Below are 23,111 nucleotides of genomic sequence, written 5' to 3'. Positions count from 1 at the left end.
AGGGCTGAATGTTTTCTCTGAGTAAATGATAATCCATAATGGGGGTGGGGCATGGGACAAGTGGAGAACTTTGGATTAGGCAAAGGAAGGGAGGAAGGGAAGGGAGTAAAAAAGATGGTCGAATAAGACGGACATCATTACCCTAGGTAATGTATGACTGCACAAATGGTGTGACCCTACTTCATGTACATCCAGAAGTGATAAATTGTGCTCCATTTGTATAAAATGAATCGAAGAGCATTCTGCTGTCATGTATAACTGATTAGAATAATAATAATATAATAATATATATTTAAATAAAGGTATTGTGTCCACCTACACCTAACTGTATATGTATATACACACATGTATATATACACATATATATACTAACCATATATAGATATCAATTTTAAAAAATATATATATGTGTGAATATATTTTTTAAAATTGATACCTTTCCCTCTTCTTCCTTTGTAAACAATTCAGAGTTCAATAGACATTGAATACAGGATAAGTAGGCAACAAGCTTAGTGGAGGGGGGGGAGTCACAGTGACCCAATGCGGGATTTTGGAATCCCAAGTGGTATAAGAAGGTTATCCCTGAGGGCAGAAAGGCCTGGTATAGACTTCCAGGAAAAACATTTTCTGGTGGAAATGGTTCAGCATGGGGTGACAGAGCTTTAGCGGAGAGAGGAAACCAGGAGAATAGCAGCGAGTAGAAGGATGAGGGCATCCACATCTACACAGGACAGCACAGCATCAAGGTTTTCCAGGTAGGCAAAAGATGTCACACACTGAGGTGGAGGGGCAATGGTCGAGCAGTCAGTTTCAGACTCAGTGGAATAAAGAAGTTAGAAAGGGTAATCCCAGCACCCAAGCTATCAGATGTTCCCAAAAGGGTAAAGAAAGCATCCATAAGATGTATGAATGTGGTATGAAATAGAAAGAAAGCTGTGGGGACAACAGGAAATGAGTTATATAGGAAGACCCATCAAATAAGAGTGATGGATCAAATATTGAGGATAATAAAAGCTAGGTTCCTAAATCAGAGAAAGGAGTTAAGAGAAAGGAAAAAAAAACTAAAATGCATACTATATTGCTGAATTACAACTGAAGGCAATATTGTGATCCCAAAGCTTAATATAATGAGAGAGCTATTTGTAAGTAAATGATGTATGTATTGTATACGTGTACACACATACTCCCCTCCTACCAACACACACACATTCCCTAGATCTGTCAACTGAGAAGGCCCAGAAGCACTAACACCATTAATATGATGAACACATTTAATGATTCTAAGTATTAAATAAATGAAAGAACCTTAGGACAATGGTTGTTTCCAGGGTTCAGACAGGGAAACTTCAAGATGGGCTTTAAAATATGTTCTTCAGAGGTTCAAACAACAGTAGAAACATGTCAAATGACACAGGGCCAGAATGAAAATCTGGGACAGGATCAATCTGAGACAATTTAAACATCTAACTAAATAATGATAATAATGGATTATGATGGTAGCAGGCAAACTCTTAACATGTTCCCCAATAATTCCCACCTCCTGGTATTCACACCCTTATTTAATCCTAACCCCTTGAGTATGGGATAGCCTAGTACCTTTCCTTCTAAGAGAACATGGCAAAGATAATGGGATGACATTTTCTGTGACTAAATTACATACTGATGTAGGACAGATGAGGCTAGACATTAAGGAATTAGAAGGAAGAAGGTTAATTGGCCACAGACAGTGCAGATTGGCTCATGCCTTTCTTCCTCTGGACTGAGAGTTGAGAAATTTTTTGGACTTTATACTGGAGGGGATGGAGGGCAAGGTTGAAGGTTTACGTTTTTGCAGAAGTCTACATAAAAGTAATTTTTTTCTTTGAATTCTCAAAAAGTGCTTTTTGCCTCATTTTTTTTAGAACAATTAGAGGTTTTACACGTTTTACCACAAAAGCAGGAGTGATATCGGCAAGTCTGGAGTTAAACTTAGTTCTTGCAAAACAGAGCAACAAGAAATAGGAAGTTCTAACCACACGGAGCTCTTTTGCAAAAATCTTTGCTGATATTTTGTTAACAAGAACAATTATGGTGGACTGGGGTTGTGGCTCAGTGGCAGAGCACTTGCCTAGCATGTGTGAGGCACTAGATTCGATACTCAGCACCACATATAAATAAATAAAATAAATGTTCATCAACAACTAAAAAATATATATTTTTTTAAAAATAACAATTATGGTGAGGATCTTCTAGGTGGGGGTTTCTGAACTGCTTCAATAAGACTATAACTTCCATCTTGCTAAGAGACTCTACTGTCCTTCTTGGCTTGCATGATTTAATGAAGCAAGCAGTCTTATGGAGAGGTTCATGTGGCAAGGAACTAGAGCCTACAACCAGCTGAGAATTTAGGCTTTCAGTCCAGTAGTCCTTGAAGGAAAGAATTCTGCCAACAACCATGTACTTAGAAGTGGGTCCTTCCTTAACTGAGCCTTCAAATGAAATCATAGCTCTGGACAACACCTTAATGATGGCTTTGTGGACACAGGTCAGCTCTGCCTAGACTCCTGACTCCAAAAAACTGTGAGATATTAAATGTATGTTGGATTATGGACATGTTAATCAGCTTGACTGTGGTAATCACAATGAATACATATATGAAAACATCATGTTGTACATCTTAAATATATATAATTTTTATTTGCCAATTATACCACAATAAAGAATAAAAAAATATATATTTTTGGAAACAAACACAGATGTGAGAAAATTCTAGGAAAAAGCCTATGTCAGGGTATACAGCTGCTGTCAATTTACGAGTTAGCATTCTAACATATTAGAGCTCATGAAAACTTAAAAATAAATAAACTTTAAAATAAATAAATAAATGATGTTTCCACTTCATAAGTTTAATTTTATGTTTGAAACAAGTATTTTCCATTTTGTTTGTTTATTTGTATTTTGGAATATATGAATATACATAAAGAGATATCTTAAGGATATGGGACCCAAGTCTACAGAGAAAATTCATTTATGCTTGATAGACACCTTATATACATAGCCTGAAGGTTATTTCATATAATACTGCTAATACACCTGCATTTTCACTTCAACTAATCATAAGAAGTCACTTATGAAATTTTTCACATGTGGAGTCATGTCAGTGCTCAAAAAGTTGGACTTTGGAGCATTTGGGAGTTCAGATTTTTATATTAGATGCTCAACCTGTAACAATTATTTGCCATTTAAAGTTTAAATACAACTCATTTGTGAACTGCCCCCAAAATAAGAAATGTTGTGTGTTAAATTATAACTCACTAAATTGTGGTAATTTGTTATTTGGCAATGAACAACTAATACCATAAGCTACTGAATAAAGTAGAAATTCATGAATCCATTAATGATATTAAAAGTAAACTGAAAGATTAATGAACAGGATACTTAGTCTCCAAGTACCTCCCATTAAATACTTTACAGTAAAAAAACAAGTTGACATCTTAATCAACATTATAATGATCAACATTAATAACACAACAAATGAAAGAAAATGAAAATCAAGTGTTGATAATATGCAGTAAGAACATAAGATTACCTCTGTAATGTTCTTGTCAAAGTCACATAAGTCACATAAGCTAGATATAATCATAAAAAAAAATCCAAACTCAAAAAACATTCAGTCGGGCAAGGTAGCACACGCCTGTAATCCCAGGAGCTAGAAAGGCTGACAGGAGGATCACGAATTCAAAGCCAGCCTCAGATCACCAGTTCAAAGTCAGCTTCAGCAAAAGCCAGGTGCTAAGTAACTCAATGAGATCCTGTCTCTAAATAAAATACAAAATAGGGCTGGGGATGTGACTCAGTGGCTGAGTACCCTGAGTTCAATCCCCAGTACAACCCCCCTCCCCCGCCAAAAAAACCTTTCAACAGAGATATATCAGTGGTAGAGTGTGTGCTTGGCATGTGCAAGGCCTTGGATTCAATCTCTGCATCAAAAACAACAACAACAAACACCTACAAAATACATAGCCTGTAATTCTCAGAGATGTCAATATCATCAAAGTCCAAGAAAAGACTGAATAACTAGTAACTATCCCAGACTAAAGGGAAAAAAAGGCATGATAACTAAATGCAATATGTGACTATGGATTAGGGTCCTTTTATCTAAAGGCCATAAATTAAGATTAACAGAGAAAAGTGAATGGGGACTGTAGATTAGATGACAAAATATTTATCAATATCAATTTCCATATTCTGAACCTTACTAGGTTATGTAGGAGAATGTTCTTATTTATAGGAAATATATATTCAAAGAATTTGGGGGTACAGTACCTTATTCTCAAATGGTTTATTTTTAAAATGTCATTAGATTTTTATACAACTTTTCTATAATCTGAGAATGTTTAAATAAAACATGGACAATTAATAAAAACTCTGAGATTTTGCTTTTGGCTATAATTTAGTAATTGTTATGAGACTAAATTTCATGGAGAAAAGAACAGTAAAAGCTAAATAAAATACAAAAGAAAACTGTTTGAAGGCATTAGAGAACCAATATATCTAATACTTTAGGGGGTCGAGATATTAAGCAGCTATCTGGATTAAGAAATTTATGCAGCCATTAAAAGAATGAAATTATGGCATTTGCCAGTAAATGGATGGAAAAGGATAACATCATGATAAGTGAAATTAGCCAAACTCAGAAACTCAAAGGTCGAATGTTCTCTCTCATAAGTAGAAGCTGGAGTAAAATACAGGAAAGGGGGGGGTGGGAGGTACTGAGGGATAAGATTACATACAAACCAATGAGATACAATAGCCAAGTGAAAGGGATGTCTAGTAGAGGAAGGAGGGGTAGGGAATAAACAGGGAGGTCCATGAACTTAAATTGATTTCTATACATGTATGAGTTTGTCGGGATGACCCAACTGCTGTGTATAAACATTAAGCTATAATAAAAACAATAATAATAAAAAAAAGATACTGGGAGAAGTGAAATGCACTATGGAGAGCCAGACATTCTGTCCACAATTTCCCCTAAAGCATCTGCTAGCTTTGAAGTTTTACATACACAGAGCAAGATACTGGAAAACCAAGTTTAAAGCATATTTCAGCAGTCTAATGATGCTGGGGAGCTAAAAATTGAGAATGCAGGGCTCACCTAGGAGGAAGTACTCAGATATATTACAGGGAAAAAAAAAAAAAAACTCTCAGCATTGAGCTAACACCATGGATCAGAAAAAGGGCACCAAAGAGAGCAGCCTCAATTCAACAAAAGGGATATGCTTATGAAAAATATTAAACCCTCTCTGAAGGAAGATATCACTGAGTCTCTAACATTTTCATTAATTTTTTTAATATTATCATTAAAAATTATCAAGCACTCAAAGTGAAGGGCTCAAATAACTGTGTTTTTTGGTTTTGTTTTGTTTTGTTTTTGGTACCAGGGATTGAACAACTGAGGGGTACTTGCCCACTAAGACACATCCCCAGCCCTATTTTGTGACTTAGAGACAGGGTTCTCACTGAGTTGCTTATTAGTGCCTTGTTTTTGCTGAGGCTGGCTTTGAACTCGTGATCCTCCTATTTCAGCCTCCCCAGCCACTGGGATTACAGGCATGGTCCACTGACCCCTTCAAATAACCAAATTTAAAGCCAAAAACAAACAAAAGTAATCTAAGCTAGGGTTACAGGCAGGAGAATCACAACTTTTGAGGCCAGTCTCAACAACTTAGGTTCTGTCTCAAAACAAAAAAAAAGGGGGGGGGGATATTGATATAGCTCAGTGATAGGCTCTATCCCCAGTACCACAAACTAAGCAAATAAAAAAACCAAACAGAGTCAAAGAGCCAAAAGGTAAGAACAAAACAGGTGCCGCTGACAGATGAATGGATAAAGTGGTATATGTGCATACAATTGAGTATTATTCAGCCTAAAGAAGGAAGAAATCTCTTACACATGCTGTAACATGGATGAACCTTGAGATGATGCATGGTGAATACAGCATTCACAAAAAGATAAAGTATGATTGCACTGATATGAGTTAACACGAATAGTCAAATTTTAAAACTAGAATGGTGGTTTCCAGGGGCTGGAAGGAGATGAAATAGGGAGTTGTTGCTTAATAGTATAGAGTCCAGTTTTGCAAAAGGTAAAAATTTCTGTAGACTGGTTGCACAATAATGTGAATGTAGTTAAACTAATGAATTGCATACTAAAGAATGGTTAAACTGAGTGTGGCAGCACATGCCTATAATCCCAGAAATTTGGGAGATTGAGGCAAAGGATCACAAATTCAAGGCCAGCCTCAGCAATTTAGGAAGACTGTCTCAAAATAAAAAATAAAAAGTGTTGGGGATGTGGCTCAGTGGCTAAGTACCCCTGGGTTCAGTCCCCAGTACAAAAGCGGGGGGGGGGGGCTGTGTGGTTAAGAAGTAAACTTTGTGATTAATATATAGTTATAGATAGACAAACTTTTAAAAAAACAGTCTCCAAAGTGACAAGCATTGGAATGACCAGCCACGATTTTAAAACAACCAAGTTTAAGATAGTCCAGAAAACTGATGAAAAAGTAGAGTTGCACCAGAAAACTAGAATCTCTAATTTAAAACATACAATATAAGGAAATCCTATAATTAAAAAATATAAAAGTTGAAATTATGACTTCATCAGATTTGTTTAAGAGATTAGATACAGAGCAAGTGAGAATTTGTATGCAGGTTCTGCCTTCAAGCCACCATAGCACCAGCACATGGTACCAGGGATCAGGCTACATCAGAAACAAAAAAAAAAAAAAAAAAAGAAAGAAAATAATGAGAATCACTGTGCTAAACAAGAGTCAAAAGATAGAAAAATAATATAAAAACTATGAATTACACAGTGAAAAGTGAATAGGAGTATTTGGATTCACAGAAGGAAAAAAAGAAATGGCACAAGACAACCTCTAAAAATATATTACAATTTTCAAAAACATGAAAATCACCAAGCTACAGACTCAAGAATCTTTATAAACATAAAAGCAAGCACCTTTTTTATGCCTTGGTGAACTGTTGTTCTAAGTTTAGATCAGCTTTTCATATTTTATCCTTTGTGTCTCTAACGTTGTGAAATATACTGGGAGCTTTGTGTTTTTTTTAAGCCACTTTAGCCAGTCTAGATGAATTGCCCAGACTAGCCTTGAACTCGCAATCCTCATGTCTCAGTCTCCCAGTCACTGGGATTACAGGTGTGTTCCCAGCTTCCAGAAGACTTTAATGTAGTTATTTTCTTTAATATGAAGGTATTTTCTTCCATCTGGAACATATGCATCTTTTTCACGACTACTTTCCTCTTTTAAAATAAATTCATCTTTATTAAGTTCCTCCAGCTACCTACCTAGAGTCTATCAAATGGTGGCTATGTCAATATTACTATGTCAGCTAATTATTTAACCTTTCACTCAAATTTCAATAAGTGTTACCAATTTTTGTTACTTTGTTTCATCTCTATTAGCCAATTTCCACTTTCAATTTTTTATTTCTATAAAATATCACCAGGGCTTAACACTGTTAGGAGACAATCTGACTAAATGCTTCCTTGTCTACTAACATAGTAACATACATGCAAAAGGACTAATAACCAACATACTTTGTCATATGAGGTAGATTTGTTTTTCACATAGTGATCTGTAGAATGGAAAATCAGCCAAAATGTTTGTACTTCATATAGTTACTCAAAGTTAATATACCATGGTAACTGAAATTTGAACCATGTTATTGGGGCCTTGGTATTATTTCACTAAACTGTGATAACTAAAATTCGTGCATATCAGAACTAGGCAAAGCAGGACCTAAATTTGAATAAAACAGAAACTGAGTAAAAGACAAAAACTAGACTTCAGCTTCCACTATACAAAAACTGATTGGTACCAAACATGCCCTCCCACCATGGCAAGAAAACTAGATAAAATATGTGAAGCAGGTATTTTAAGACACTGGACGATATACAATGCCAGACCATAATGCCTGATGGACAAGAAACAAGTGAGGTGAACCTTAAAATTGTCCTAGCCTTCTCCCTGGGGGTACTCCAGTCTGCAACACCATAAAGGGAACCCCAGAGTAATGGCACTACTTACTTGAGGAAACAGAACAGAGTTTCTAGAAGCTAAAGAGACTAGAATTGGTGGGGCAGAGTATTAGAGAATAAGTTATGTAGAAAAAGGCTCTACATACCTGAATAGACCCTTTGAGTCTGTCTGTACATGTTGATACTCCACAAGATCAGGCAAAAAGCTATGTAACAGCTATCAGTGCAGCAACTAGAAATCACACAGACCTGGGTGACTTTTCTGTTCTGACCAGCCAAATTGCAGAAGCCTAACTGAACACCTAGGACATGTTGTAGGAGTCCCAGAAAGGTCATAAGTCAGTTGCATATAATGATGAACATTAGAATAAAGGCTATATCAAAAAATCTATCCAAATAAATCTTAAAATCTGCCACAATAGCACAAAATACTAAGTATAAATAGAGTTGCAAGCAACTCAATTGCCAACCAATATAAACTCTATATTCTTTCAAAAAGAAAATAAGCCAGTAACAGTGGTGCACGCCTGCAATCCCAGCAACTCGGGAGACTGACGCAGGAGGATCGAAGAATTCAAAGCCAGCCTCAGCAACTTAGCAAGGCCTTAAGCAACTCAGTGAGATCCTGTCTCCAAAAAAAAAAAAAAAAAATACAAAATAGGGCTGGAGATGTGGCTCTGTGATTGAGTGTCCCTAAGTTCAATCCCTGGTACCCCCACCCCAAAAATCTGAAGTATAAAAATTTAATTTGAATTAAAATCTGAATGGCCAAAATGTAAACTAAAAACTGATCTAGGAAGATAATTTATGTAGGCAGCGAAATATATTTGTTCTTTAGATTATAAAAATATACATTTATTACAGAAGATATGGGGAAAAAGGAAGAGAAGAAGGAAGGGGAAAACACTTTTTTACTATCTATGAACCAGCATTTATATTTTGGGATATTTTATTTTGTATCTTGGGAATAATTTTTATGTACGTTTATTTGTTTTACATGATATTAGTCATCATATATGTATTATATTCTACATTTAAACCTTTAGTTAATAGGAAATATTTGTTGACCAAACAATACAGCATCAGAATTCTCTNTAAAATCTGCCACAATAGCACAAAATACTAAGTATAAATAGAGTTGCAAGCAACTCAATTGCCAACCAATATAAACTCTATATTCTTTCAAAAGAAAATAAGCCAGTAACAGATGGTGCACGCCTGCAATCCCAGCAACTACGGGAGACTGACGCAGGAGGATCGAAGAATTCAAAGCCAGCCTCAGCAACTTAAGCAAGGCCTTAAAGCACTCAAGTGGATCCTGTACTACCTAAAAAAAAAAAAAAAGCAGAGAATGTGGCTGAGTGGCTAGCACTCCTGGGTCCAATCCCCGATACAAAAAGAAAAAAAAAAAAGAAAAGAAAGGAAGGAAGGAAGAAAGACCAGAAAAATAGATGTATGGAGGTACACACCTGTAATCCTAGCTACTCCAGACACTGAGGCAGGAGGATCACAAATTCCAGGACAGCCTGGGCAATTTAGCAAGACCCTGTATCAAAATAAAACAGTTGGGAATGCAGCTCAGTGGCAGTGTTAGCCTAGGTTGCACAAGGCCTTGGATTCAATCCCCAGTACTGCCCCCCGCCAAAAGAGAAAAAAAAAAAAGATTTTCCATAAAGCAATTCACAATGTTTGAAATCAAATCTAAGAATACTAGACAAGGAGCAGTAAAACATGACCCATAATGAGGAGAACTTTTTGTTTTAGACAATAGAAACAAATTCAGGGGGCGGGAGGGGGATGAAATTAGCAGACAAAAACATTAAAAACAGCTGTAATATGAACAAAGTGATGTAGAATATAAAGAGGATAAAATAAGTTTCATGGAAAAAAAATATAATACCTGAAATGATAATATCATGAGATGGGTTTAATTCAGGATTAAACACTGTGAAAGAAAAGAACACTGAACTTAAAAAAACATCAATAATAGGAAAGAAAGCACTAAGAGAAAAATCACTGAGGGGGAAAAAAAAAATTGAACAACGCCTAAGTGACCTGTGGGAAATTATCAAATGGTTCAATGTATGTATAACTGGTATCCCATAAATAAAAATGAGAAGGGAGTAGGGAAGAAGCAGAAAATACTTTTAAAAAATTTATCTTTTAGTTGTAGGTGGACACACAATATCTTTATTTCATTTTTATGTGGTGCTGAGGATCGAATCCAGTGCCTCACACATGCTAGGCGAGCGCTCTACCACTGAGCCACAACCCCAGCCCAAGAAAATACCTTTGAAAAATATATATTTCTATTATTTGGAAAACAGTAATAGATACAACCTATATAAAAACTATGAGAAGTGCTGCAAATATAATTATGTAAGTAAATATTTTAAAACTTTCTCACTGCAAACTTCTTTTAAAAATAATAATTTAAGTAAAAATTCTAATGAACTGTGGTGTTCATTATATATGTAGAAGCAAAATATGATAGCAATAACAAAGAGTAGGAGTAGAAAATAGAAATACAATATATATGAAATGATATATTTCAAGGGAGTATGTGATGAATTAAAGATGCATTTTGGTTTGCAAATCGTATGTCCAATAAGAGTCTAGTATCCAAATGTATCAAGAATTTTTGGCTTGTGGATGTGGCCCACTGGTAAAGCACTTGCCTAGCATCCAGGAGGATCTGGGTTTGATTCCCAGAAACAAAAAAACACCTGGGTTCTTAGGCCAGGCACAGTGTACTCAGCTGGTCGTTCCAGCATTCCTAAAGTTGATGTGGAAGGATCACTTGAGTCCAAGAGTACAAAAATACCAGTCTTAGCAACATAGCAAGATTCTGTCTCAAAAAAAGAAAAAACTTTCCCAGCAACTTAAAAATGGCCAAAGGATTTGAATAGGTATTTCTCCAAAGGGGATATACAAATGATGAATAAACAGATTAAAAAGGGTGCTCAACACCATTAGTCATTAGGAAAATGAAAATCAAAACTACAAGGTACACTTCACACCCACTAGGATAGCAAAATATATATATATATATATATATATATATATTTTTTTTTTTTTAAATAAAAAGCAGAGTCATCCAGTTACTTCAGGAAAGGAGGATACCAGGAAATCCAGATTTATGGAAAGGAGTTTTACATCAAATTACAAAATAAACCCACAAGAGAAAACATCAATTGGCAAGGATATTGAAAAACTGGAACCTTACTACCTTGCTGGCAGAGTAAAAACTGGTTCAGCAACTGTGGAAAACATTCTAGCAGGTTAAACAGAATTATTATGTGACCACTCCTAGCAATTCTACTCCTAGGTTTATACCAAAAAAAAATTGAAAACAGGTTCTCAAATACATGTACACGTAGGGTACAGCAACATTATTTTAAAAAGCCAGGGCTGTGGTTGTGGCTCAGCGGTAAAGCGCTCGCCTAGCATGTGCGAGGCCCTGGATTCGATCCTCAGCACCACATAAAAGTAAAGGTAGGTAGGTAGGTAAGTAAGTAAGTAAGTAAGTAAGTAAGTAACTAAATAAATAAATAAATAAATAAATAAATAAATAAATAAATAAATAAATAAATAAATAACCAAAAGATGGAAACAGCCCAAATATTTATCAATAAATGAATGCATTAACAAATATGGTATGTAATAAATGAATTATTATTCAGCCACAAAAAAATGAAGTGCCAATACATGCTACAACACGAATAAACCCCCAAAATATTATGCTAAATTAAAGACAACAGAAAAAAGGTCACATATGCTTCCATTTATAATCCATATAGACAGAATGTAGATTGGTGATTGCTGGGGGCTGGATGAAGTAAATGGAAATAAACTGCTTAGTGGACAAGAGATTTTATATGGAATGATGGAAATGTTCTGAAACTAGATAGAAGTACTGACTGCAGAATATTATGCCTTTATTTTATTTATTTTTATATGGTGCTGAGGATTGAACCCAGTGCCTCCCACATGCAAGGCAAGCACTCTGCCACTGAGCTACAGCCCCAGCCCATCAACTGCAGAATATTATGAATGTACTAAACACCACAGAACTGTTCACTTTAATTTTGTTATGTGAATTTCACCTTAATATTTAAAAATACATATGGTAATATTTAAAGGAACCAAAACAAAACAAAAATACCTACACTAAGCCAACAGAAAAGATAAAATGGAAAACTAAAACTTAAAAAATTCAAAATTAGGCAGAAAAAAATTTTAAAAAGGAAAAGCCAGTTGGGAAAAAAGCAAAATGGTAATTTAAAATTAACCATTCCAATAACTACACTAAATATCAATAGTTTAACCTATACTGTCCAAAACAGTAGTCATAGGTGGCTACTGAGCACTTATTCATGAATAGTACCAACTGAGATGTGCTATATCCATAAAATACCCACTGAATTTTGAAAACTTAATATTAAAAAGGTGGAGTACTAGAAAGTAACTCTATGGTAGAGTCCTAATGTTATTATGTGTAAAGCCCTGGGTTTGACCCCCAGCACCACAGTGGAAAAAAAAATAAGAAAAGATAAATATATCACTAATAACTTTATGCTGATTACGAATAACCTACAGTGGATTTAAAAATAAATCATGAAAATTTCACGTTTCTTTGTACTTTTTTGATGTACAAGAAAATTTAAATTTAAAATTATATGGTTAGCATCTACAATATTTCTACTAGACACTGGAAATCTAAACATTGAAAGAGAGACTGTTATGGGAGACAATCTTTGCTAGATACTCTTGTGAGAGAGGATTAGGATCTAGAAAATATATAAAGAACTCAAAGAATTTTACTCCAAAAAATTAAATAACCCAATTATTAAGTGGGTGAATGAATTAAACACATAATTCTCAAAAGAAGAAATACAGGGGTTGGGGTTGTTGCTCAGAGGTATAGCACTCACCTAGCACATGTGAGGCCCTGGGTTCGATCCTCAGCACCACATAAAAATAAATGAACAAAATAAAGGTATTATGTCCAACTACAACTAAAAAATAAATATTAAAAAAAAAGAAGGAAATACAAGGCTAGAGTTGTAGCTCAGTGGTAGAATACCTGCCTAGAGAAAACGTGTGAGGCACTGGGATGATCCTCAGCACCACATTTTAATTAATTAATTAAACAAAGGTATTGTGTCCATCTACAACTAAAAAATTTTTTTAAAAAGAAGAAATACAAGGGCCAGGGCTGTGGCTCAGTGGTAGAGCACTTGCCTAGTATGCGTGAGGCACTGGGTTCGATCCCTGGCATCATATACAATAAACAAATAAAAAAAAGATATTGTGTCCATCTACAACTACAAAAATATTTTTTAAAAAAAAAGAAGAATAAATACAAATGGCCAACAAATATGTGGAAAAAAATGTTCAACATCATTAACAATTATGGAAATGCAATCAAACTACACTGCACTGGGCATGGTGGTGCACACCTGTAAATCCCAGCAACTCAGGAGGCTGAGGTAGGAGGATTATAAGTTCAAAGCCAGCCTTAGGAACTTAGCAAGGCCCCAAGCAACTTATCGAGACCCCATCTCAAAATTTTTTTAAAAAAAATTTATTTTAAAGAGCTAGGGAGAAAAAAAAAGCGGGGAGGTCTAGGGAGGGCTGGGGATATAGCTTAGTTGGTAGAGTGCTTGCCTAACATGCACAAGGCCTTGGGTTTAATCCCCAGCACCACAAAAAAGGGGAGCTGGGGGTAGAGTTAGGGTGAAGTACCCCTGGGTTCAATCCCTGGTACAAAAAAAAAAAAGAAAGAAAAACCCTACAATGGGATTTCACTTCACACCAGTCAGAATGGCAGTCATCAAGAATATTGGGGCTGGGGATGTGGCTCAAGCGGTAGCATGCTCGCCTGGCATGCATGCGGCCCGGGTTCGATCCTCAGCACCACAAAAAAAAAGAAAATGTGTCTGCCGAAAACTAGAAAATAAATATTGAAAAATTCTCTCTCTCTCTCTCTCTCTCTCTCTCTCTCTCGCTCTCTTAAAAAAAAAAAGAATATAAATAATAATAAATGCTGGAGAGAATGTCAAGGAAAAAGAACACTTTTACACTTTTGGTAGAATTGTAAGTTAGTAAAACCACTGTGGAAATAAATATGGAGGTTCCTCAAAAAATTAGGCATAGAACCACCATATGACCTAGATATACCACTCCTTGGTTTTTATCCTGAAGAGTTAAATCGATCATACTACAATGATAGATACATACATACCCTTGTCTATAGCAGTACAATTCACAACAACCAAACTATGGAAACAGCCTAGGCGTCCATCAATGGATGAATGCATAAAGAAAACATGATATTTACACTATGGAGTTTTGTTCAGCCATAAAGAAAAATGAAATTGTCGTCTGCGGGAAAATGGAGAGAACTAGAGACCATCATGTTAAACGTACTACGTGAAACCCAGGATAAGAGTCCTATTTTTCTCTCATATGTGTACTTTAGTGAGGAAAAAGGAAAAGAAAGGTGTGTCTAGATTTCATGAAAATCAAAGGGAGATCAGTACAGGAAAGTTATTAAAGGATGAGAGTTGGGGAAGAGGTGGGGAAGCTCTGAGGAATGATATTGACCGAATTATATTGTTATATTGTATGCATGTACGAACACATAACAACAAATCCCATCATTATGTACAACTGTAATACACCAACTAAAAAAAAAATGTGAAGGGAACAAAACAGCTAGGAAAAAAAACCAGAAAACATCAAGAATACAAACAGTAACAAATATTGGAGAGGATGTGAAGAAAAAGGAACACTTTTACACTACTGCTGAGATTCTCAAAATATATAATAATGTATAAAGTTTTAAAAAGATATATCAAAAAAAAAGTCATTAAAAAAACCAAATGACTACTAATATCAAAGTATACTTCTGAGCAAAGTATGTAAATAGCAATAAAGAGGGTTATTTCATAAAGATAAAGAGGTCCCTTTATTAAGAACAATAAGAAAAGTATATTGCTAATGATTAAAAAAAAAGTTCAAAATACAAGAAGCAAAATAGGGGGTAAAATTCAGTGGCAGGGCAAATGTCTAGCATGTTGGAAGTCCTGGGTTGAATTCCCAGGTATGAAGAGGGAAAAATAAAGGCAAAGTACATAGAACAAAGGGAAAAAAAAATACAAAAATCTGCAATCCATAGTGTGAGATTTCAAGGTACCTTTCAGCTACCTCACAAAATAAACAAAAAAATGAACAGCATGATAAATGAACTTGACCTAATGACTTAAACTAGAACATGTCTCCAAGAACTGCAGCATATAGATTCTTTTCAACCACACTTACTACAAAAGCAGATGGACCAGGAAGCAAGTTCAAAGGAGTGAACCTGCAAAATATGCTGTTGACTAGCATAAATCAGTATCAAAAAGATAACGAAAAGGGGTTCTGGTTCCATGTAAGGTGGAGAAAGCACACTGCCTCCTATATTTTCCACTAAATGCAGCTATAAAAAATGGACAAAACATATGAAGCAGCTATTTAAGGACTCTGAAAAGTCAAAACAAAAGTAGCAGGAAGATAGGGATGAATTTGACATAACACTGAAAAATAATAAAATAATAAATATACCTTTCTATTATTCCTCCAATATCCATCAATCTGAACTGCAGCCTGAAACTCAAAAGCAAGTATTAGTATAGGTAAAGAGAGTTCCAGGAAAAAACTAATTCTAGCTCAAACAGCAAAGAAGGGATACGAATAGTGGAAATCTCCCATTTTTCTTTTAAGTTTTCTCTGTTCTCTCCAAGCAATCCCTTCATGCAAGTCACAGTATGCACAGAAATCCACAGAAATTTAAAATTCTGAAGAGTAAGAAAAACTTCCTCTTCGGTCAGAGGGGCTGTGATCCTAAAAGGGAAAAGTGAAACCTCATTATTTCTCCTACTCCCACATCCTCTCATCATTTAGCCCCAGATGCAGTATCATATGCAACTTTCTGACTGAAGTACTGAGGCCCAGAGAACCAAACAGTACTGGGAGCTCTTGGAGAAGATGAAGCCAGAAAAGTAACTCCATAAAGTGATTAAGGAAGTCCTATGCTTACCCACAAGCTGCACACGAGTAGATGTCAAGACAGACTAATATCCATATCCCAGGTTGACTACTATGTGGCACACACATGGAATAGATTTCAGTGGCACTTCAAAGGCTTTCAAAATGGGATAAAAACAGAAATCAAACTTCTACAGAGGGAGTGAACATTTGTTCACTGGCATGTCTAAGGCTCTGGTTCAATCCCCAGCACAAACGGTGGGGGGGGACCTACAGAATGCTGTCTGACTTTAGAAGTTGAGCCTAACAACGTTGAATACCAGATAAATCAAAACCAAACATTTTTATTGGATTTAAACAAAACTCAGAGATTTATAATATTAAAAGTGTTGAGGATACAAACCCAAAAATGGTTTGCATACCAAAAAAGGGGGGAGTTTCAACTGGCCTCAACAGATGCCAATATCAAAATGATGTAGATGTTAGAATTAACAGCTAGAATAAAAAGATTCCAATAACTAAGGGCAAACACTCTTGATAGAAAGTAGTATCAGCAAAGAAACAACAGATTAAAGCAGCAGCAATGAAAATGTAAGAAAACTGAATGAAAACTCACTGACTGGGCTTGGGCTCCACAGCAGCAGAAGGAAGATTACAAAACAATAGTCCTTATGATCATACAGGCAAAAATTCACAAAAAGCTGGCAAATAAAATCCAGCAATATACGAAAAGGATCATATACCACAAAGTAGTCAGATTTACTCTTGGAAGGCAAGGGTGGTTGTATTGAGTCCTATAGATATTCTAATGCCTGGCTCTGGGTCCTTGGGGGGCCTAAATGTACATCTTCCCTTTTAGTTCCATGAGTTCTGTACCCTTAAATTAGTTGCCCCTTCTTGTTGAAAGAGGAAAAGAGACAATCTTTTACTTAAAACCAAAATTAACTGATAAACTTAGAAATATATTTTTCAAAATGATTATCATCCCCAGAGTAGATATGATGGAAGCCAGTTATTCCAACAATGCCATTAATGCTTGAAAAAAAATTTTAATCTAGGCCTTCTAAAATGAAACCCGATTGACTTCATGAATACTAAATGAGTCCCTACCTTTAAAAATCAGATTAAAATCTAGTAGAAAAACAAAGAGACTTAAAGGTTTAGCTACCACATGTCAACATTTATAAACATTACAAAACACTAGACAAATTAAGATTAAAATATAAAATATTACTAGTTTAATATTATTGTTATACCATACAAACTCATATACTGTTCTTAAAAACTTCTGGAAGCCCACCGTTGCATACACAGTAAAAGTATTCAAAAAATTTTTGGTGGACTGGGGATGTGGCTCAAGCGGTAGCGCGCTCGCCTGGCATGCGTGCGGCCCGGGTTCGATCCTCAGCACCACATACAAACTAAGACGTTGTGTCCGCCGAAAACTAGAAAATAAATAAAATAAAAAATAAAACACAGATTAAATTTGAAGTTTAAAAAAAATAAATAAATAAATGTTTGCAAAAAAAAAAATTTTTTTTTGGTGAAATAAACTGTTGAATCGTCATAACTGAGAGAAAGTGCAACACTAATCCAGGAATGAGACTTGTCCTCAAACCAATTGTATGACCTTGAGCAGTTTACTTAATTTCTATGCACCTAAGCTTCTTCACTAGTAAAATAGATTTAAATCTTTCTAATAATAACTTACAGCAATGAAATTTCACAGTTCCATGATTTAAGTCTTTCTCCAATATTCAGAATATGGATTTTTCAAATAGGAATTATTAATTTCACCACAAAACTTGTACTGAAGGGACGGAAATCCCTTTAAATGAGGGCAGGGTCCCACTTGAATCAAAGGGTGAAATATATATATCAAGAACTATGTAATGTTTTGAACAACCAACAATAAAAATTTAAAAAATTTAAAAAAAAAAAATTTAAAAATAAATAAATAAATAAATGAGGGCAGGGGGTAGGGAGGAGCACCTCCTGATGCTTGTTTAGTTCAGTTAAAATTCAAACTTAGTTGCCTTCTAAAATAAATTTTATTCATTATTATTTATTAAGTATGCAATTAGTCAAATATAACAGTCTGATAAGCTAGAATTTTGAACAAACAAATGCTTTAAAATTCTAATAACTATGCATAAGCAGTAAATTATTCTTACTTGAATTTCTACTGCTGTGTAGAGCAGGGTTACTAAGTACATAATTACATAAGAGAGCCACCCAACTTCCAAAGGAGCCATTCCAGTGAATTGTGTAAATAATATGCTTTAAAAAAACATAACCTCCTCACATATGAATTTAGATTTACCAGATATGGAGGAGCTGTGTACCTGTGAGACCAGAATAGTCTTTAAAAGGCCTTCCTAATTATGAATTTACCAGAGAGACTAGAAGGACCCAAAGCAAATTAATACACAGACTTTTTTTCATAACTTCTAAAACAAACATTCTTACTATTTGTTTCAATACAGAAAACAAAAGATCTTAAAAGTCATTGGCATGAGAACTCCAGAATACAACACAATTTTTCTAACATTAGTGTTGGTGGTTTTTTTGATTACTAAATACTTGTGTTTTATTTGTCTTTAGTTTGTATCAATAAATAAGTTGTAAATATCTGGTTTATGGCTGATTTTACTGTAAGACTCCTGAATTTTAAAGAATAAAATAGGAACAAATTTTTAAGTCACACAAAATATTCATCATTACTAGGCAACATAGTAATGCCTAGAGGATACATATTTTTTGTAACATGTCATTTTTAATACTCATGTCCAGGAAACCACCAACTTAGTAAACAAATTTATGCATACATCCAGGTGGTATCTTTATTTTCCCCATAACAGAATAAAAAGTATGTTCACTTACACTTTCTTTGCTGCACTATTAAAAATATCTGATGTTAAGTAAAGAAAATTCCTATATTTTTGAAGTGTTCATTTTCTCAGTAACAGTAAAATTTCAATTATCTCAGATTAGGTTTTAAAAACTCATTCACCTATACTGGTACTTAAAGACTTTTTAAATTATGCCATCAAAAAATTATTTGGTTATACTGGAGTTTCAGTGTATTAAATTCAAGTCAAATCTCATTATGATAAACTTCAAAGACTGCCCAAAATCTTTTATTGCCCTAGAATTTATTGAAATTAAATATTATTTGAAATAACTACGCCACCAGCTGAGGCCTTGGAATCATGGGGTTACACAACAATTTTTGATGATGTGAAATTGGCCTATACACAAATTTCAAATGATCACAGTGCTCATTGGGAGGATTAAGCTTTATGTATTCTGAGACATGGAGGACAGGAAGAAGAGAGAAGATAAGGGAAGAGGAGATGAGGGAAAAACAGAAAAGAAAACTTGGTTTTAACTAGAGGAGTAAAAAGAAGTTGAAACAGTCTTTCATTTTGGTGAAAGGCATTTCCAACACTGATCAGATACCACCAACAATCACCCCCACAACCTTTCCCCACACCCCAGTGCCCTGTTTACACATTTATTCACAGTGGTGCTATGACTCAACAAAGCCTGGTGTTATGTTAATAACTCACATATTAAAGCCAGACTGGGCTACCAGGAGAGATTACTTCCCTTACTTCCAAGGCAAAGAAAGTAAAAGAAGCTACAGAATAAAAACCTTTGCTAGGGAGAAAAGACAAACCCTCACAACTACACTTAAACATCATCCTTTTCTACAGATGCAATGACAAATGAGTTCAAAAGGGAGTTATCTGAAGCTTTCTTCTTAAGGGGAAAGAAAAAACTACATTCATGAAAGGATCCCCAGATATCAAATGGTATTTCAATGACTACAAACCAAGTCTTCCAGTCCTCTTGGGTACTCCTTAATTTAACTTTTTATGTAGGAGTAAAGAAAGGAAAATTACTTGCTCATTAGAAAGAGAATAAATGCCTACATAAATAAATGCAATCATTTTACATCTGATTTCCTGGGCACCACAAACCAGCAGAGGAAAGAAATTCGCTTTTCAGCAGTGTCTTTATTTCACTATTTGCAAATCTCTGACTGACTGGCAGCTACAATATATGAAATAAATAACCATTTCAAAGACCAAGTGTCATGTTCCCTGGTAAGTAACAAAAATGAACATTATCTACCCTCCCCATCCGGTTTATGGAATTTAACAGGAGAATAGATTTATTGGCTATTTGATTGCCTGTTATGTTGTGAGGACATTTTCTGTGATGGTGTGGTTATTACTGAGGTTAGAAAAGAAATTCTCCTTTCTCTCAGGACATTAGTATTAAGAGTTACATATTCACAAGAAGGATCCAAAATGAATATTTCTGAAACAAGTGAAATGTGACAAGAAATTGTGAAATGGGGAGTGATGAGTACACCTAATAATTTTTCTTCTTCCAGGAAAATAAAGAACCTGATCTTCCAAACCAATTTGTCATAAGCCAGGATACAAACTAGTAAATCTTAAACGTACAACCTAATGATACTGCTCACTTTTAGTCACCAATCTAAAAATCAGTACATCAGACTTTAATGTAAAACATATTTACAGATTTATAAACAAGCTTTAAAAAATCTGTTGCAAGATAAGTTAGAAGAGAGATTCAAATCCATGCATCTTTACATCCCAATGGTGCTACAATACCTAGGCATGATGGAATATAGGATAGGTACTTACCGTCAGAGCTTTCATTTCCCAAACTCCTTTACACAATATTAGATAACCAGTTAACGGATTCTTTGAAATGTTACTTTGCCTGGTATCTGAACCATTAAATAGACTAATAACACTTGTGACCTAAGTCATGAGTCACATATGACCATTAAATGATAGCAAAGAAAAATGAGCTTTTCAAAATCCTTAAAAGATAGACAGACATCACTAGCTCTCTCTTCTCCCATATTTTTCTGTTTTGTTGTGGTGGTGGTGGTGGTGGTGGTACTGGGAACTGAACCAGAGCTTTGTGCATGCTAGGCAAGTGATCTACCTCTGAGCTACACCACCAGCCTCTCTCTCAGTCTTAAAAAGAGTTCCTTCCCCTAAATCTGTACATAAAAGGGCAGATTTTGATTAGCCAGGAAAAACTAAGCAATGTTTAAAATAAAGAGGCTATTTATGAAAGTCAACTTATATGTAAGCAAAATCAGCATTAATACTTGGACTCTAAAAATATTCCAGATTACCTAAAATACTGTTCTTATAGTCAGTAAAAATATTCCAGATTACCTAAAATACTGTTCTTATAGTCAGTCAATATTATTTCTCATAACTGACTTACATTCACATCAGTTTTCAGCTACAAGAAGAATATCAAATAAAACATTTCAAAAAAAATGAAAGTATAAATACAAAATGTTTATTTCAAGGATAAGAGATAATAGCATTAGTGTAAGTAGCTCATGCTCAGGTAATGTTCAACTATTTACAATTAAATGTGGATGGAAATATGGGGATTTAGACATGAATTTTTAGATAAAAACCTTCAGTATCATGGATATTTATAGCATGTATCCAGTCTTGCAGAACTCCATCTTCTTCCACCTCATTTGTAATATAAACTGCTCCTAAACCACTTCAATACATAGTTACTGGGAAACTTCTCTTACACAGTACCTATCAGGCAGATCAATACTCTTAATAGAAAGATGCTGTTTCCATTACCACAAAAACCTGTGCAAGCAGCCAGCTGCTGAACAAAAAGCACAGTTCTCATCAGGCCTATTCCTAACATGTCTCCACTCCTTTCGGATGGAACATTTTGCTTGGATGGGCAAGTAGAAGATGCTTGGGTGGGGGGTGGCATTTAAAATAACAAGGGCTGAGATTGTGGCTCAGAGGTAGAGCGCAGAGCGTTCTCCTAGCATGCTTGAGGTACTGGGGTCAATCCTCAACACCACATTAAAAAAATAATAAAGATATTGTGTCCCCCTATAACTAAAAAATAATAAATATTTTAAAAAGTAACAATTAAGAAGCTTTAATTACAGAAAAAGTTTTAAAGATAGAGCTAAAATAAATTTCTTTACACCTACAGGATGCTTATCATTTACCATCAAAGCCATCTGCTCATATGCGATCATAATGCTATACTTGATGCTTTATAAGCTGCCATGACATCAAATGTTTATGTCACAGTTACACACTTAAAAGACTACAATGCTACACCAAGAGAGTATGAAAAAGAATGAAAATTAAGCATTGGCAGAGAAATGGAGGAAAGATGAATGGAGAGAGGAGACAAGGAAAACACTACCTTTTTTTAAAAGTCATTTTTAAGAAACAAAATTTTATAACATTGTGTTATTTCTAAATTTGCTACAAAAAATTTACTCAAAATAGAGCATTTTCATGTAGTTATTAAATTTATCTTTTCCATCATTATGACTGAGACAACAAAATAGAGTTGAAAAATAATTAAAAAGAATGGCGATCTGCCTATACACAGTGATACTAGCAACCTGTGGTACCAGAGGGATTGAACTTTTCTCTAAAACCAATTCTCCATGTCTTTTCTTACACTATTTCTTTTCAATGGACTAAAGCTGCAATACATCCTATCTAGACTAGCTTTAATCATTTTCACAACTATGGTTGCTATGACAACAGGATGCAGTTTATCTGTGCTGTTTTCATTTTCCCTATTTGAGTTGCCATAGCAACACAATCATTCTGCTTTTTTTCCAATATAAAACAACTTTATTTTAGGGCTGTATTATTAAGGATACTGGATTTCCCCATGAAGAAAACAAATAGCACAGTTTATAAAAGAATTTTAATTAAATATATAATAATTAGTTTTAAGATCTTTGGGGGGAAGAGTTACTTTCATAAGGATTTTCATCATATAAACACAAACATTGACGAATCCTGAAATCTGCTGAAATATAAAGACTGTTTTACCATTAGTAGTGACTGATTTTTGTACAGACTTTGACAAGCAAAAGATAGCAATACCATCATGATTATGAGCTGTGGGAAAGTGTCTGTTAATACCTGACCCATGTAGAACAATCAAGAATAAAGACAGTTCTA

The 23,111-nt window shown here is 34.8% G+C and overlaps 1 protein-coding gene across 7 annotated transcripts in view; it reads right to left on the bottom strand.

The window, feature by feature from the left end:
- Window positions 1-23,111, bottom strand: part of Btrc (beta-transducin repeat containing E3 ubiquitin protein ligase) — a 193,417-nt gene that overhangs the window by 134,519 nt on the left and 35,787 nt on the right. Inside the window, exon 1 of one of the 7 annotated variants that reach the window (XM_048807187.1) lies at window positions 9,510-9,586. The exons of the other annotated variants lie outside the window; for them this stretch is intronic. The gene's annotated coding sequence lies outside the window, so the exon portion shown is untranslated. Of the gene's footprint in view, window positions 1-9,509; window positions 9,587-23,111 lie in introns of those variants that run through there. 7 annotated transcript variants of the gene reach the window in all.

The sequence above is a fragment of the Marmota marmota genome, unplaced genomic scaffold (genome assembly GCF_001458135.2).
Source record: "Marmota marmota marmota unplaced genomic scaffold, marMar, whole genome shotgun sequence".
Classification (NCBI taxonomy): Eukaryota; Metazoa; Chordata; class Mammalia; order Rodentia; family Sciuridae; genus Marmota; species Marmota marmota.
The sequence above is the reverse complement of the archived record's forward strand: the minus strand, read 5'-3'. Positions and strand labels throughout refer to the sequence as shown.